The sequence below is a fragment of the Lagenorhynchus albirostris genome, chromosome 2 (genome assembly GCF_949774975.1).
Source record: "Lagenorhynchus albirostris chromosome 2, mLagAlb1.1, whole genome shotgun sequence".
Classification (NCBI taxonomy): domain Eukaryota; kingdom Metazoa; phylum Chordata; class Mammalia; order Artiodactyla; family Delphinidae; genus Lagenorhynchus; species Lagenorhynchus albirostris.
In genome coordinates, this window is record NC_083096.1 from 24,069,167 (window position 1) to 24,087,423 (window position 18,257).

General features: G+C 40.3%; 1 long non-coding RNA gene and 1 pseudogene across 1 annotated transcript in view; one reads left to right on the forward strand and one right to left on the reverse strand.

The window, feature by feature from the left end:
- Nucleotides 1-1,107: 1,107 nt before the first annotated feature.
- The window catches only part of LOC132515708 (uncharacterized), a 65,385-nt gene continuing 48,235 nt past the window's right edge, over nt 1,108-18,257 (reverse strand). The window contains exon 3 of the long non-coding RNA XR_009539173.1: nt 1,108-1,728. This is a non-coding gene — a long non-coding RNA (uncharacterized LOC132515708). The remainder of the gene's footprint in view (nt 1,729-18,257) is intronic.
- On the forward strand, nt 14,067-15,227 carry LOC132515706 (beta-citrylglutamate synthase B-like; annotated as a pseudogene).

The window sequence follows — 18,257 nt, forward strand, 5'->3', positions numbered from 1 at the left end:
ACTGGCACCAGTGCAACTGCTTCTAGACCAGTTCCAGAGGTCCCAACCCTTAATCACTTGCTTCTTTTCCAATGACCTGACAAATGCCTGGGAACCAAGTCTCTAATTCAGAAGGCTCCCCAACTCCTAAACCCCCTTCTCTCTCCCTTATTCTCTCATATGGCTTCACCAGACCTCAGTCCCACTGGGTCAAAGGCCTAATGTCCTCCCTGCTCTGACCGACACCCTTCTACTTGACTCTGTGTTCTAAGCTATCTTCCCTTGACTCCGTCTCCTCCAGAACTCATCTCCCCCAAATAGGGTTCATGATACAGAATCTCACTTTATAACCAACTTAGCTGGTATGTCTACTTTTTCAAATTGAGCACCACATGCAATCTGGGATCTAAGTCACTTTTGACACCCACAGCTGATAAATGGTTAGCCCTAGAGAGGGGGACTTTTGTTTGTTTGTTTTTGTTTTTGTTTGGCAGTACGCGGGCCTCTCACTGTTGTGGCCTCTCCCGTTGCGGAGCACAGGCTCCGGACGCACAGGCTCAGCGGCCATGGCTCACGGGCCCAGCCGCTCCGCGGCATGTGGGATCTTCCCGGACCGGGGCACGAACCCGTGTCCCCTGCATCAGCAGGCGGACTCTCAACCACTGCAGCACCAGGGAAGCCCGGGGGAATTTTTTTTAATAGATTTTTTAAATTAATTAATTTATTTATTTATGGCTGCCTTGGGTCTTCGTTGCTGCGCACGGGCTTTCTTTAGCTGCAGTAGGCAGGGGCTACTCTTTGTTGCGGTGCGCGGGCTTCTCATTGTGGTGGCTTCTCTTGTTGTGGAGCACGGGCTCTAAGCGTGCGGGCTCAGTAGTTGGGCACGTGGGCTCCAGAGCGCAGGCTCAGTAGTTGTGGCACACAGGCCTAGTTGCCCTGCGGCATGTGGGATCTTCCTGGACCAGGGCTCGAACCTGTGTCCCCTGCATTGGCAGGCGGATTCTTAACCACTGAGCCGCCAGGGAAGCCCCAGAGAGGGGAATTTTTAGTGCCACAGCAGAACCACTAAATTCCTCTGTGTCTCATGATGTATTTGTCCTTGAAGAATTCATTCATTGATTCATACATACATATATTCATGTATTTAATCACTTATTTAAAATGCATTTGTTAATCATCTGCCATGTGCCAAGCAAGGAAGAGAGAAACAACACAATATCGTTCCCTTCAAGAAGCTCATAATCTAGTAGCCAGATAAATAAAGATATTTATGGCTCTAAAACAGTAAGAAAGAATCAGTAAACGTGGAATGCAAAGGGTCTTTTGAGAGCTCTGAGAAGAGGTATCTTAACCAGCTAGGAGGGATTAGGCAAGACTTTTTGGACAAGTCTGGGGTATGATCCAATTTATTGCTTGCTGGGAGGTAAATGTAGAAGTAAGGCAGCAAGGGAAACCGAATTACATTTCATAAAATCAAACTATAGGCCCATAAAGCTTCAGCCAACATATAAAAAAATTTATATCATGTCTTTGACCAAATACATCCAATCTTTAGCAGGCAGTTTCTCACTGTGAGCACAGTTAGATACGTACAAAGACGGTTTAGTCTGAGGTACTCATTAAGTCCTTGGACCATGTTTTGAGGATTCCAGGTCCACTTTCTCTGCCCCTGGCTCGTTAACAATTTTCATAATAGATCTTCAGAGGGACCAACATACAGGAAACTCCACTGTTTCTGAAAGATGACCTCTAAAAAAAGGTGAACACAGACTTAAAGAAGGTTTGCATTTGATTCTGCTCACAGAATAGCAGTCAGAATCTTTCACATTTAAAAATGCCTTAAAAAGAATCAGCTGTCCATATGTATACACGCTACAGTGCTGATCTACTTAGGCCTGCTGCTTCCTGCAAATAGAAAGAGAAGGAAATAAAACAGCTTCCAGTCAAAATGAGATCAACTCATCCGACCCACAAAAAAAAAAAAAAAAAAAAAAAAATCCAATTACTTTACAATAAGACAATTACAGCAATTCCCATGGAATAAGCTAGCTTGGGCTTTTAACTAATCCTGGATAAAGCTTGGAGGCCAAGTTGATTTTAAAGAGTGATCTAAACATTTACATGCTTATTTGAAGTTTGGCTCTCTTAAATTCATAAGAAAGGTCTCCATTATTTCTTAGTGAAAAATTCTTCTCATATTGATATTTTCCAAACTTTTGTCATTACCAAGCCCCCAGAAGACAGCAAGATTGTCTTATATTTTGTATACTTTGTATCCCCATGTGTAACAATTAGAAAATAGGAAGAATTTAATGAATGTTTATGAATAAATTAAAAAACCCAAATTTGGGAGGACTTCCCTGGAGGTCCAGTGGTTAAGACCCTGAGCTTCCAATGCAGTGGCTGCGGGTTTAATCCCTGGTCAGGGAACTAAGATCCCACATGCTGCGCAGCATGGCCAAAAGATTGAAAAAAAAAAAAAAAAACATTTGGAGACAGGATGAATAGATAGGAAGGAAATAATACAATCTCTGTTCCCACAGTGGAGTGAATCCTGCACCCCTAGACTAGCTACAACCATCTTAACCCAGAACATAAGAACAAGTACTAATCCCTTTTCAGAATGTCAATATTTCAAATTATGTTTATTTGCTGGATAGGGTCTCTGTTTATGTTTTTCCCAATGTTATGCAGCTGTGTTTGTCTGCCCTTTGACGTATTTGTCCATCCTGATGGAAAGCTTAGACAAAGTGGAAATGATGCCTATTTTAATGGCTTCATGGCACTTAAGTGGGTACTTAAAGATGCTATTCTGAATGGAGCCTTTGGGAGACCCTAATGAGTGACACCATTCTAAATGAACTGAAATACCAAAAGAACAGCCTCTCTCTCTGGAAGAAGAATACTGAATGACATCACTGTGTTTTCAAAGCACAACACCATCATTTAGAAAACATTCCTCGTTACTTTGCAAGTCTCTCCCTCTGTGCCCCAGTGCCCATTTCCCTAAAGGGGCATGTCTGCAGTGAGCAGAGGAAGGGAAGATAGAAATGAAGGAGCCACTGTTTTGTTGCTTCTTCCTTAGGCCGAGGTGCCCTACATACATATAAATGGCCAGCATATAAAAGGCACCCTTATCCATATTTCTACCCATCACCTCCAACAAACTTCCCAGCAGTGATACTTAGGCTGGGGCATCAGGAGAATTTCCAGTTCACTCAGGCTTCTGCCTTGATATAAACCAGCACCATAGAAAGATGTGATCACAGAGCCGGGAGCACTTATTATATCCACAACATCCCCAGCTCCTCCCCCAGAGACTCTGATCCCCTGGGTCTGGGATAGGAGAGCACAGGCTCAGTAGTTGTGGCGCACGGGCTTAGTTGCTCCGCGGCATGTGGGATCTTCCCGGACCAGGGCTCGAACCCGTGTCCCCTGCATTGGCAGGCGGATTCTTAACCACTGCACCACCAGGGAAGCCCGCCACTTAATTTTATAGATGATGAGATTGAGGATAGAAAGTTGCGATGACTTGGCCAAGGTCACACAGCAAATCTGTGTTTAAGCCTAGGTTAGGCCCCAAGGAGCCGCTGTTTTCCCTTCTTTTCTTTACTTCATCCCCAGGCTGATCTTCAGGAAGCACATGAAGCAGTGCTGGCACATGTCCTCTGGTGGTTTATTCCCACATGAGTGGCTGCATGAGACAGACTACTTCCATGGGTAGTATCTGCCTCCGGGCTGTGCCTAATTAAAGGTTATAAAAACCAGTCTGCCAAGTGCAGAGGGATTTGCAGGAAACAGCAGAAAAAGGAGTAGAGAAACAATGAGATGAATGTTGACAACAGAAAAAAAGGATTCTTTAACATATTTCAATGTCTATGTTATAATTCTTATTCTAACAAAATGAACTTTAAGCAGGAGAGGTTCTGTACATTTTCAAAGGCAATTTTTTTTTTTTTTTTTTGGTGCGGTACGTGGGCCTCTCACTGTTGCGGCCTCTCCCGTTGCGGAACACAGGCTCCGGACGCGCAGGCTCAGCGGCCGTGGCTCACGGGCCCAGCCGCTCCGCGCCATGTGGGATCTTCCCGGACCGGGGCACGAACCCGTGTCCCCTTCATCGGCAGGCGGACTCTCAACCACTGCGTCAAAGGCAATTTTTTCTGACAGCATTCTCAAACAATTTAAAGTGACTGCCTGTTTATTATTGAAGATCTGTATAATACAGCAAAAAATTCGAAACACGATTTAAAGAAGACCAACACTAGGCAAGGTCATAGAGACAGCAAGTGTGCTCCGACTTCCCCATCCTGCTCTGGTTACCCTTCTGATACCACAGTGGCAACTGCTCAGCCCCACTGTGGTTAATGCCCTCCTGCTCCCAGTCTCCCCATCTTCATCAGTTCAATACTCATTTTCTGTATGTTTTCAGCTTCCTTACTCTCGTCTTCCTTTCTTTCCTGAGGGATGGCGCCAAACCCTACTTCAGGTTTCTACATTCCCCTTCCCTCCACTCTCAGATGCTTCCTCCTCTGTCTCTCTCGCCAGCTCTTCTCATCTGCCTGATCTAAAATGGACCCCAACACATATATAAACAATGGAATACTACTCAGCCATAAAAAGAAACGAAACTGTGTTATTTGTAGTGAGGTGGATGGACCTAGAGTCTGTCATACAGAGTGAAGTAAGTCAGAAAGAGAAAAACAAATGCCGTATGCTAACACATATATGTGGAATCTAAGGGGGAAAAAAAAAAGGTCATGAAGAACCTAGGAGCAAGACGAGAATAAAGACAGACCTACTAGAGAATGGACTTGACGATACAGGGAGGGGGAAGGGTAAGATGGGACAAAGTGAGAGAGAGGCATGGACATATATACACTACCAAACGTAAAATAGATAGCTAGTGGGAAGCAGCCGCATGGCACAGGGAGATCAGCTCGGTGCTTTGTGACCGCCTGGAGGGGTGGGATAGGGAGGGTGGGAGGGAGGGAGACGCAAGAGGGAAGAGATATGGGGACATATGTATATGTATAACTGATTCACTTTGTTATAAAGCAGAAACTAACACACCATTGTAAAGCAATTATACTCCAATAAAGATGTTAAAAAAATAAAAAATAAAATAAAATAAAATGGGCCCCAATACCGAGGTCCCTCTCCCCTTGACTCTGTATATTGAACATATCCCTTGCGCGATTCATCCACTTTAAGGCTTCGGTTTCCACCTACAGACTTAAAGACTCCCAAATCTGGGTCTTAGCCCAGATAGCTCTCCCAAGCTCCAGACACATATTTCCAACCATCTGGACACTCCACCTGGATGTCCTGCAGGCACCTGAAGCATACATAGCACATTCAAATCAAACATGTTATCCTCCGGCCAATGCTGCTCTCACCTGCGTCTCTATCCTAGTGAATTGTGTCTGCAGCATTAGACACGCCTGAGTCATCTCAGATTCCTCCCTCACCCTCATCCAAATAAATCTACTCCACACATTCTGGTAGTCTCTCTCAGGAGTGTTTCTTGAGCACAGCCAAGCCACCTTTCCTAGTGTCACCGCCCTGGTCATCTTGGAAAAGAGCCTCTGAACTGGTTTCCCTGCCCCCGGCCTCTCCTTGCTCAGCTCCATCCTGCACTGTTTGCAGAGTTACTGATTGTCTCTTTTGTGTGGTTCTCCTTTCCTGTAACGTAACGTTGGGAATTCTTAAAATGGCATAAATGGAGACTTCCCTGGTGGCACAGTGGTTAAGAATCCGCCTGTCAATGCAAGGGACACGGGTTCGAGCCCTGGTCCGGGAAGATCCCACGTGCCATGGAGCAACTAAGCCCGTGTGCCACAACTACTGAGCCTGTGCTCTAGAGCCCGCGAGCTACAACTACTGAGCCCACGTGCCACAACAACTGAAGTCCACATGCCTAGAGCCCGTGCTCCGCAACAAGAGAAGCCCCTGCTCACCACAACTAGAGAAAGCCTGCGTGCAGCAACGAAGACCAAATGCAGCCAAAAAAAAACTTTTTTAAGAAAAAAATGGCATACATGTTCCTTCAGCCTAGCTTTCCTTTTCGTTCTGACTAATCTCTCATCACTCTCCCAGAAATGCACCCCTTTGCCAAATGAATTTACAATTTCCCAAACACCCCAGGCTCACCAGTGATTTTGTGCTTTTAAGTACACTATTCTCTGAGCCTGGATTCCCCCCAACCCTGCTTCCTCTTTCATTGTCCTACTTGTCCATTGTATCTCAGTTTAAAAAGCACCTCCTCTGAAAAATTTCCTCCAGTACATTGGGCATGATGGCTTGTTCTGCCTTCCTGGATCCTGCACTCTTTTGTTTGAGTTTCAATTTCTCTGTTGATGCATTTGGAGTCTTTACTTAACTGTAGTTAAGGTGCTTAAGGGCAGCATTATGTTTTATCTACTTTGGCATCTTCCTCATGTAGCACATAGAGGTTGCTCAGTAAATGGTGGAGGAATGTGTTACTGAAAGCAGGTATTTCTCATTAAGAACATTTTTTAACAGCTGTATTGAGATATAATTCACACATCATACAATTACCCTTGTAAAATATACAATTCCATGGTTTTTAGTAAGTTCACAGGGTTGTGAAACAATCATAGCAATCTAATTTTAGAACTTTTTTGTTCCCCCAGAAAGAAACCCCATACCCTTTAGCTATCACTTCCCCAACCCCCCAGTACCCTGACCCAGTCCTAGGCAACCACTTATCTACTTTCTTTCTATGTAGATCTGCCTAGCCTTGATGTTTTATATAAATGGAATCATACAATATATGGTCTTTTGTGACTAGTTCCTTTCACTTAGCAGAACCTTTTCGAGACTCACTAAGGTTGTAGCATGTACCACTATTTCATTCCTTTTTACAGGCTGAGCAATAGTCCACTGTAAGGCTATACCACACTTTGTTTATCCATTCATTTGTTGATGGCCATTTGAGTTTTTTTCACTTTTTGGCTATTATGAATAACATTGTTTTTAACATTCATGTACAGGTTTTTGTGTTTTCATTTCTCTTAAGTATATACTTAGGAGTGGAATTGCTGGGTCATATGGGAACTCTACATTTAACTTTTTAAGAACCTGCCAAAATGTTTCCAAAGCGGTTGCACTATTTTATATGCCAACCAGCAATTAACGAGTGTTCCATTTTCTTCAGATCCTCACTGACACTTGGTATTGTCCATCTTTTTTATTATAGCCATCCTGGTGGTTATGAGGTGATATCTCATTTTGCATTTCTCTAATAACTAATAATTTTTAGCACCTTTTCTTGTGCTTTTTTTTTTTTAGCCATTTGCATATCCTCTTTGGAGAAATATCTATTCAACTCCTTTGCCCATTTCCAAATTAGGCTATTTGTCTTTTTATTGTTGAGATGTAAGTGCTCTTTATATATTCTAACCTAAGTTTCTTATCAATTATATGATTTGCCAAAGTTTTCTCCCACTCTATTGGTTATCATTTTCACTTTCTTTTTATTGGAGTATAGTTGCCTTTTTCACTTTCTTAATGGCATCCTTTGAAGCACAAAAGTTTTTAATTTTGATCAAGTCCAATTTATATATTTTTTTCGTTTGTCACTTATGTTTTGGTACCATATCTAAGAAGTTATTGCCTAACCCATAAAAATTTACCATTATATTTTCTTCTAAGAGTTGTGTAGTGTTAGGTCTTACATCTATGTCTGTGATCCATTTTGAGTTAATTTTTGTAAATGGTTTAAAGCAGGGATCCAACTTCATTTTTTCGCATGTGAATATCCAGTTGTCCCACCACCATTAGTTAAAAAGACTATTCTTTTCCCATTGAATCATCCCAGCACTCTTGAAAATCAACTGCCCATAAATGTAAAGGTTTATTTGTTGACTCTCAATCTTATTCCATTGAGCTATATGTCTATTCTCATGCTGAAACTTTTAATCTTTAATTTAATTTGAAAGACGTCATCCCTGTCAATAATTACATTGCAGGCAATATAGTTTGAAGCTCAGAAGGGCCCCTAAAATTACACTAAGCTCAAGATCCTGAGATAACACTTGCCCTAGAGGAAAGCAATGAGCTTTAGCTGCTGAAGGTCTATTCTTGGACTCTTTTTAGGAGAGGGAATCATGCATGGGTCAACATTCTTGGGAACTGGCTGTCCTGCTCAGCAGACTTCCTCTCTCCAGGTGGTCTCACTGAAAACATCCATTCTTCTTTTGCTTCAAAATAAGCCCCACCCTGTCCCAATCTTACTGTCTCCCTTATCCCAAGATTCATATTTTGAGTTTCCCAGGATATTAGGTATAGTTTTTAGTAATGTGTAATTCATTTTTTCAGCATATATTTAATGAGCATCTGCTGTGTGCCAGACATAGTTCTTGACTCAGAGAATAACAGTAGTAAACAGAACTCATTACTCTCAAAGAACTTACATTTTAGAGGCACAAAGAAGCAAAATCAAGTAATCAAATAAATAAAGTAATTCCAGATAAATGCAATGAAGAAAATAGAGGTAAGGGCTTCCCTGGTGGCACAGTGGTTGAGAATCTGCCTGCCAATGCAGGGGACACGGGTTCGAGCCCCGGTCTGGGAGGATCCCACATGCCGCAGAGCAACTAGGCCCGTGAGCCACAACTACTGAGCCTGCGCGTCTGGAGCCTGTGCTCCGCAACAAGGGAGGCCGTGACAGTGAGAGGCCCGAGCACCGCGATGAAGAGTGGCCCCCAACTCGCCGCAACTAGAGAAAGCCCTCGCACAGAAACGAAGGCCCAACACAGCCAAAAATTAATTAATTAATTTTAAAAAAATAGAGGTAATAAGATTGCAAATGAAAGCGGGACCTTATTTAAATAGACTGGTCTAAGGGAGCTCCCCAAGGAGGTGGTATTTGAGCACAGTCCTCAGTGTTCATAAGTGAGCTATGTGAAGATTTAAGAGGAAAGTAATCCAGTCAGAGGTAACAGCAAGTACAAGGGCTCCAGTAGGGTATGTGGAACAGTGAGAAAGCAAACGTGGCTGGAGCAGAGTGAACGAGCAAGAAAGGGGTAGAAGGTAGAGGTCAAAGAAGAAGCCGAGGGCAAGATCGTGCAGGTCTTCATAGATTAAAATCAGGAGTTTAGATTTTATTTTCAATATGAGGGAAAATGCTTGGAGAGTTTTAGCAAGGGACTGATGTGATCTAATTTACACTTTAAAAAGATTACTAGAAGAAAAGAGATGAAAATCTTTGTGACCTTGAGTTAGGCAAAGATTTCTTAGATACAACACACAAAAGCTTGATCCATGAAAGAAGATATTAAAAAATTGGGCTTCATTAAAATTAAGGAGTTCTGCTCTCTGAGAAACACTGTTTAGTGGATTAAAAACAGGGCACAACTAGTCCAGTATGTAAGGAGCTTGGAAGTTGCTACTCCATCTTAACAAGCAGACAGCTGACAAACTGAAAAATCAGCCACTCTTCTTGGATCCCTAAGAGCAGTGAGGTCACAAGGCAAGCTGCTACCCCAAAACTGAAGAAACAGGCAGGTAAATACAGAGAATCACAATTTGCCAGAGCAGAAACCCACAAGCAAAAACCTCCATGGGAACCAGTGCTGGGGTAGAGAAACCTGAACTGTAATTGACACATTATTATAGGCTCAGTGTGAACAACTCTGAGAGATAAAAGCTCCAGGAAGACCCTATCATAGGGAGGCCTTCACATTTTTGTGAGTTTTGTGTCTAGGAACTCAACTGTGTGCTCAAGTGCGTATCACAGAAAAATTCCCTTGTGCTTCTGGCCTGGGGACGAGAAAATGAACCATTTTGAAACACACCGGATCATTCTGCTCTTCTTAACAAGGTCTGTCCTCAGGAGAAACTATTTAACTAGAGCCTACCCTGTTAAGGTTTTATTAGAGCCTAACTGACCTTGGGGAAGGGAAATACTTAATTCCAGCCCACTCTAGCCATCCTGTCCCACCTAAGGCAGGGTTGCAGCAGAAAGGGTGGGGAGTGGAGTTCAGGAATTAATAAGCACTTGTGACGTTCACAGTCCAGAAGCATAGGTTCACTAAAAGCCTGAGACCTAATCATAGGACTATAGGATGCTTCCCCTCCCCCACACCTTACCACATTACCAAAGGCCTATATAGAGTACTTCCTTTTACCTAGTACATCATGTCCAACTATCAAGAAAAAAATTACAAGGCATAATAAGAGGCAAAAAACACAGTTTGGTGAGATAGAGCAAGTATCAGAACCAGACTCAGATACGGCAGGGATGTTGGAATTATTAGACCAGCAATTATAGCAACTATGATTAATATGCTAAGGAATCTAATGATAAATTTGACAGTCTATAAGAATAGATGGGCAAAGTAAGCAGAGAGATGGAAATTATATGAAAGAACCAAAAAGAAATGCTAGAGATTAAAATAAACACTGTAACAGAAAGGAAGAATGCCTTTGATGGGCTTATTAGTAGACTAGACACTGCTGAGGAAAAAAAGAAATCTCTGAATTTGAAGATATCTCAATAGAAAGCAGTGCTTAGTGGGAAATTTATACACTGAAGGCATATAGTAGAACAGAAGAAAGATCTAAAATCATAATCTAAGCTTCCACGTTAGAAAATTAGAAAAAAAAAGAGGAAATTAAATTCAAAGTAAGCAGACCTCATAGATATTGAAAGGATAATAAAGGAATACTATGAACAACTCTATGCCCACAAATTTTATAATCTAGATGAAATGGATTATTTCCTTGAAGGACACATCTGCCAAAACTCACACAAGAAGAAATAAACAGTCCAATGTGACCTGTATCTTTCAAAGATCTTGAATCAATAATTAATAGCTTTCTAAAACAGAAAGTGCGAGACCCAGATGGATTCACTGGTGAATTCTGCTAAACATGTAAGGAAGAAATTATACCAATTCACTACAGTTTATTTCAGAAGAAAAAAGCAGAGGAAATACTTCCTAACTCATTCTATGAGGCCAGCATTTCCTGAATACCAAAAACAGATAAAAATTACAAGAAAAGAAAATTACAAACCATTATCTCTCATGCAATAGAGGCAAAAATCATCAACAAAATATTAACACATTGAATTCAACATTGCATAAAAAGAATGATATACCATGACCAAGTGTGATTTATCCTAGTTATGCAAGACTGGTTCAACATTTGAAAATCCATTAATGTAATCCATCATATCAACAGGCTAAAGAAGAAAAAACATGTGATCATATCAATAGATGCAGAAAAAATATTTGACAAAATCCAGCAACTATTCATGATAAAAACTCTCAGTAAACTTGAAATAGAGGGAAACTTCCCCAACTTGATAAAGAATATCTACAAAAAAAACCAAAATAAAAACAAAAAGACTTACAGATAACATCATACTTAATAATGAAAAGCTTGAGGCTTTTCCATTAAGATCAGGAACAAGGCAAAGATGTCCCTCTCACCCCTCCTTTTCAACATTATACCATATGTGTTAGTTAATGCAATAGGACAAGAAAAGAAAATAAAGGTGTACCAATTGGGAAGGAAGACAGAAAACTATCTTCTTTTGCAGGTGACATGATTATGCACGTAAAAAATCCAAAAGAATTGACAAAAAACTCCTGGAACTAATAAGCAATTATAGCAAGGTTGTAGGATATAAGGTTAATACAGAACAGTTGATTGCTTTCCTAATATACCAGTCATGAACGAATGGAACTTGAAGTTAAAAACATAATATTATTTACATTAGCACCACTCCCCCAAATTAGATACTTAGGTATAAATCTAACAAACTATGTATAAGATCTATATAAAGAAAACTACAAAACTCTGATGAAAGGTATCAAAGAAAAACCAAATAAGCTGAGATACATCCCATGTTTATGGACAGAAAGGCCCAATATTGTCAAGATATCAGTTCTTCCCAACTTGATTTATAGATTCAAAGCAATCCCAATCAAAATCACAGCAAGTTGTATGAATATCAACAAACTGACTCTAAAGTCTATATGGAAAGGCAAAACACCCAGAATAGCCAACACAATATTGAAGAAGGACAAAGTTGGGGGACTGACACTACCCAACTTTAAGACTTACTATAAAGCTGCAGTAATCAAGACAGTGTGGTATTGATGAAAGAACAGACAGATAGATCAATTGAACAAAATACAGAGCTCAGAAGTAGACCCACATAAATATAGTCAACTGATCTTTGACAAAGGAGCAAAAGAAATGCAATGGAGAATAATCTTTTCAACAAATGATGCTGGAACAACTGGCCATCCACTTGCAAAAAATAAATCTGGACACAGATCTTACACCCTTTACAAAAATAACTTTAAAAGGATCACAGACCTAAATGTAAAATGCAAAACCATAAAGCTCCTAGAAGACAACATAGGAGAAAACCTAGCCTTGGATATGGCAATGACTTTTAACATAAAACACCAAAGCCATGATCTATGAAAGAAAAAATTGATAAGTTGGACTTCATCAACATTAAGAAAATTCTGCTCTGCAAAGACAATGTCAAAAGAATGAGAAGACAAGCCACGCACTGGGAGAAAATACTTGCAAAAGGCACATCTGATAAAAGACTGTTATTCAAAATATACAAAGAACTCTTAAAACTTAACAATAAGAAAACAAACAACTCAAAAAATAGTCCAAAGACCTTAACAGGTAACTCACTAAAGAATATAACAGATGGCGAGTAAGCACATGAAAAGATGTTTTGCATCACATGTCATCAGGGAAATGCAAGTGAAAACAACAACGCCATACCACTACACACCTATTAGAGTAGCCAAATCTAGAACACTGAAAACACCAAATGCTGGTGAGGATGTGGGGCAAAAGGAACTCTCATTCATTGCTGGTGGGAATGCAAAATGGTACAGCCACTTTGGAAGACAGTTTAGCAGTTTCTTACAAACTTATGGGCACACAAAAACCTGCACATGGATGTTTATAGTAGTTGTATTCAAATTGTCAAAATTTGGAAGCAACCAAGATGTCCTTCAGTGAGCGAATGGATAAACAGTGGTAAATTCATTCAATGCATTATTATTCAGCACTAAAAAGAAATGAGCTATCAAGCCATGAATAGACATGAGAGAATCTTAAATGTGCATTACAAAGTAAAAGAAGCCAATTAGAAAAGGCTATATCTTGTATGATTCCAACTACATGACAATTCTAGAAAAGGCAAATGGAGACAGTGGTGGCCCAGGGTTAGGGGAGAGGAATGACTAGGCAGAGCACTATTTTTAGCACTATTCTATATGATACTATAAAGATGGACACATGTCATTACACATTTGTCCACACCCATAGAATGTAAAACACTGAGTGTACCCTAATGTAAACTATGGACTTTGGATGATTATGATGTGTCACAGTAGGTTCATCAATTGTAACAAATGTTCCACTCTGGTGGAGGATGTTGATAACAGGATAGGCTGTGCATGTGGAGGGGCTAGGAGTATATGGGAAATCTCTGTACTTTCTGCTCAATTTTGCTGTGAACCTAAAACTAACCTAAAAAATCCTAACCCTAAAAACTCCAACAAAGTACTTCTATTCAGACTATTTCTAAAAACTTTCTGAACTCAACAGTTAGAAAACAATCTAATTAGAAAATAGCAAGGGAATTCCTTGGCAGTCCGGTGGACTGTACTCTGCACTTTCACTGCCAAGGGCCTGAGTTCGATCCCTGGTGAGGGAATTAAGATCCTGCAAGTCGTGCGTGGTGCAGACAAAAAAAAAAAAAAAAGCAAAAGATTTGGACTCTTCAGTAAAGAGGGTATACGGATGGCAAGTAAGCACATGAAAAGATGTTTAATATCTTTAGCTATAAGGGAAATGCAAATTAAAACCACAATAGAGAGTTCGGGTCTTTTGAGGATGAGCTGCCTGTTCTCCATCCTTGGTGCCCTGCAGTAAACGCTGTACTTTCCCTCACCACATCCCGGTGTCAGTAAATTGGCTTTGCTGGGAGGCCGGCGAGGGGACACAAGTTCGATTCGCTAGAAAGAGTCTATATTCAGGAGGAAGTAAGCCCAGAAGAGGAAAACAGGCAAATCAAGATGTGTAGCTCTGTTGCTGCCAAGTTGTGGTTTTTGACAGATTGTCGAATCAGTGAAGACTATCCCCCAAAAGAGATCTTACGAGCATTAAAGGCCAAATGTTGTGAGGAGGAACTGGACTTTAGGGCTGTGGTGATAGATGAGGTGGTGCTAACAATCGAGCAAGGAAACCTGGGTCTTTGTATCGATGGAGAACTAATTACTGCCTATCCTCAGGTGGTGGTAGTGACAGTACCAACCCCTTGGGTGCAAAGTGATAGTGACATCACTGTATTGCGCCATCTAGAGAAGTTGGGAAGCAGGTTGATGAACTGACCTCAAACCATCCTGAACTGTGTTAATAAGTTCTGGATGTTTCAAGAGTTGGCAGGTCATGGTGTTCCTCTGCCAGATACTTTCTCTTACGGTGGTCATGAAAATTTTGCTAAAATGATTGATGAAGCAGAAGTACTGGAGTTCCCAAAGGTGGTGAAGAATACACGGGGTCATAGAGGCAAAGCAGTTTTCTTGGCTCGCGATAAGCACCCTTTGGCTAATCTAAGCCATCTTATTCGCCATGAAGCTCCATACCTATTTCAGAAATATGATAAAGAGTCTCGTGGAAGGGATGTACGTGTCACTGTCGTGGGATGTCGTGTGGTTGGCACAATGTTACGCTGTTCAACAGATGGGAGGATGCAAAGAAACTGCTCACTAGGTGGTGTCGGGATGATGTGCTCATTGAGTGAACAAGGGAAGCAGCTAGCTATGCAGGTGTCTAACATCCTGGGATCGGATGTGTGTAGCATTGACCTGTTGATGAAAGACGACAGCTCCTTCTGTGTCTGCGAGGCCAATGCAAATGTAGGTTTCATTGCCTTTGATAAGGCGTGTAATCTAGATGTAGCTGGTATCATAGCGGACTATGCCGCCTCCCTTCTGCCCTCTGGCCGGCTCACCCGGCGTATGTCCCTGCTCTCCATGGTGTCCATGGCCAGTGAGACTAGTGAGCCGGAGTTGGAGCTCCCAGCCAATACTTCTGTCGACGATATGAGCGCAAGTTCCAGCTCTGTTGACAGCGATCCTGAAACCACGGAATGAGGGCTGCTCACCAAGCTCGCAGGGGGCCTATTCAACGGAAACCAACTGCTAGCCAATGAAATCAGACTCCTGGTGGAGTGATTCCACCAGTAAATAATTAACCAGCAAAACCCTTGTAAAACTTTCTTTTTTTCTTTTTCTTTCTTTCTTTTCTTTTTTAAACCAACTTGCAATGCTGTTCATGGAGAATGCTCAGGAAGATGAGAGAAAATTGAGTAGCATTAGTTAGGAGAGAAGAAGAGGGAGATAGATGAGACGTTTGCTACAAAGATGTTACTGATTTTGATTTACAAATCCTGCAGATAGAGAGGCAGAAGAGGTGAGATACAGAAAAATGTCAGGCTCTCATAGTTGCCCTTTTAAATTAGTCAAAAATGTGTAGGCTCTCAGGACATGAAGAACATAATTTTTTTCATGGTTTTTGTACAGTTGGTACAAATTTCAGAGTAGTGTAACTTCACATTGTGTTGTAATCGGTGACGAAGACATCTATGTAAATTATAATTTTTTCTATATAAATCTGAAAATTCAGCCTATACACTATTATCTAGGAGCTTTATGTTCATAATTATGAAATCTTGAAGGGCTCTTTTATTGACTTTTCCCCCCTTAATTTGGGTGGGAGGGCAACATGAATGTGACCCAATAAAGGTTTTTTTTAATGATAAAATTGGCATGTTTGCATGATAAAAGGGAAATGAACAGTATTGCAATGCCTGGCACACAAAATAACATTTACTCCATTGTAGATAAAATTGCACTAGTTAAAAATATGTTCATTGACTTGTATTTGTTAGTATTTTAGCCTTTTTTGAAAGATATATGCTCTGTTAATGTTGCTTTTTTTTAAAATACATGTGAGTATTAACATTCTCTGATCTATGCCTGCATCCTTAACAATGGCCAAAGTGAAGAAAATGCTACCTTTTTTGTTAACAAGACACTGACTTGAAACATGTGCATTTAAAGCCTTTTATTTTTTTCCTTTTTCTTTTGGTGGTTGGGCATTTAAAGAATAAGGACAAGGAAAAATATTTTTGGGGGGGCAAATGAAGGGTCTATAAATTCCTAAGTATGAAGTTGAAGTGATTTCTAATACCAGCGTTATATATCTGCATTTTTCACATTTTAGGACAGTGTCTGTGTGTGCGTGCGTGTGCGTGTATGTGCACACGCATGCACGCTTGCATGTTTATGTACTTTGCATTTTGTTTATACCAACCAATCAAAAAGGGTAGATTCTAGAAAATGGAGCATGATGGGAAACAGTTTTTTACCTTAAAAAAAAACAATTGAGTTGTTTTCATGACTATAATCTACTGGGTAGAGGTACTCACGTAGAGACATGAGGAGAATAGCTGCTCCTTAGGCTTTTGTGAATACGTATGTTGTTTGCTTTCTTTCTTTGGTTCTAGACTGTTCAGTGTATGATCTATTCCAGTCTACATGCTTTTCCTCTGCTTCTTGCTGTGCATTTTCTCCTATTACACATAGGTTTGGGGGTGGGGGTGACTGAACATTTTTGTTTGGGAACTTATTTAGCAGTATTGAGTCTCTTATAGCCCTATTCTGAAGGCTTCAATATTCTACTCTTTATATTACTTTATTTCTGAATTTATAAAAGCCCCCAAACTGCATATAATGAGACTTTAAACATGGGTAAAACTATCCCAATGAATGGTTTGGAAGGCGTGTTAAGTAATGGAGGCGCTCCATAGCTCAACATAATTTTTTTAAGAAGCAAGTTCCATCTCCCTACAACCCTCTGAAGCTTTTGACCCAAGTCCTTTCTTGCCTCTCCAGTGCTTTTTTTCTTCAGATGGACCTTAAACATAATTTCTTGGACACTACTAGAGAGACTGCGAGGCAATAAGATCAGCATTAACCAGCTCTAACAGAGGTTTGATCATGCTTACTTGTACAGTTTTCCCCCCATTTTAAAAAAGGAATGTAATAAAACTTGCTTTTTCCATAAAATTAAATAACATTAAGATGGAAAAAAAACCCACAATAGATATCACTGCACAACTACAAGACCAGTTAAAATAAAAAATAATGTCAATACAAATGCTGGTGAGCTCAGGGAGAAACTAAATCTCTCATACATCACTGGTGGGAGTGTAAAATGGTACAACCACTCTGGAAGATAGTTTGGCAGTCTCTTCCAAAGTTAAATATATACCTACCATACAGCTTAGCAATGCTACTCCTGGATATTTACCCAGAAAGAAATGAAAATGTATGTTCGTTCAAAAGCACATATATGAATGTTTATAGCAGCTCTATTTATAATCATAAACGGGAAACAACCTAAATGTTCTTCATTGGAACTATTCTATATCTTAACTGTGGTAGTGTTTACAGGATTATATACCTATGTCAAAACTTGCAGAATGACCAACCAGGTGAATAAGGATGCTGTTAACTGAAATGGGGATGACTGAGGGAAAAGCAAAGTTTCAGGAATGTGGAGTCAAGAGTTGTTTTTCAGACGTGCTATGTTTGAGAAGACTATTTGACACTCAGTAGAAATGGTACGTTTGACCTTGGAGCTAAGGAGAGTAGTCAGAAATGGAAGTATAATTTAGGATTCATCAGCATTCTGGTGGAATCTTTACATCAAAAGCACACCATCAACAATTACCAGATCAATGTGACCTTGGTTATTTTGACACTGGGCAGTGTGGGTACAGACGACCAACTGTATTTTCTTTTTCTTTTTTTTTTAAACTTTTCTTTATGTATTTTCTTCATTAGTTGTGACATGAATGTGAAATGAGACAGAAGTTATTTCCTCCATGTTACTTACAACTAAATCTAGATGTATCTGTCAAAGGACTCTAAACAGAACTTTTACCTTTGACCCACCTATTTTGTGAGCAACAAATTGCAGCTCAAAACAGGGCTGGGGCCTCGAACTCTTGAACTACTGTGAGCTACAAAAGATGCCAGATTTGACTGATCCTATAAGAATGATTTATTGTACATATGCATGTGTGCATATGATTCATAAATATTTTCAGCAAATTGAAAACATATTTTAAACGTATGGAAATTAGCAGAAATAAAAATGAACAATAGATAGTAAGGAGAATAAAATACTTGATTTGT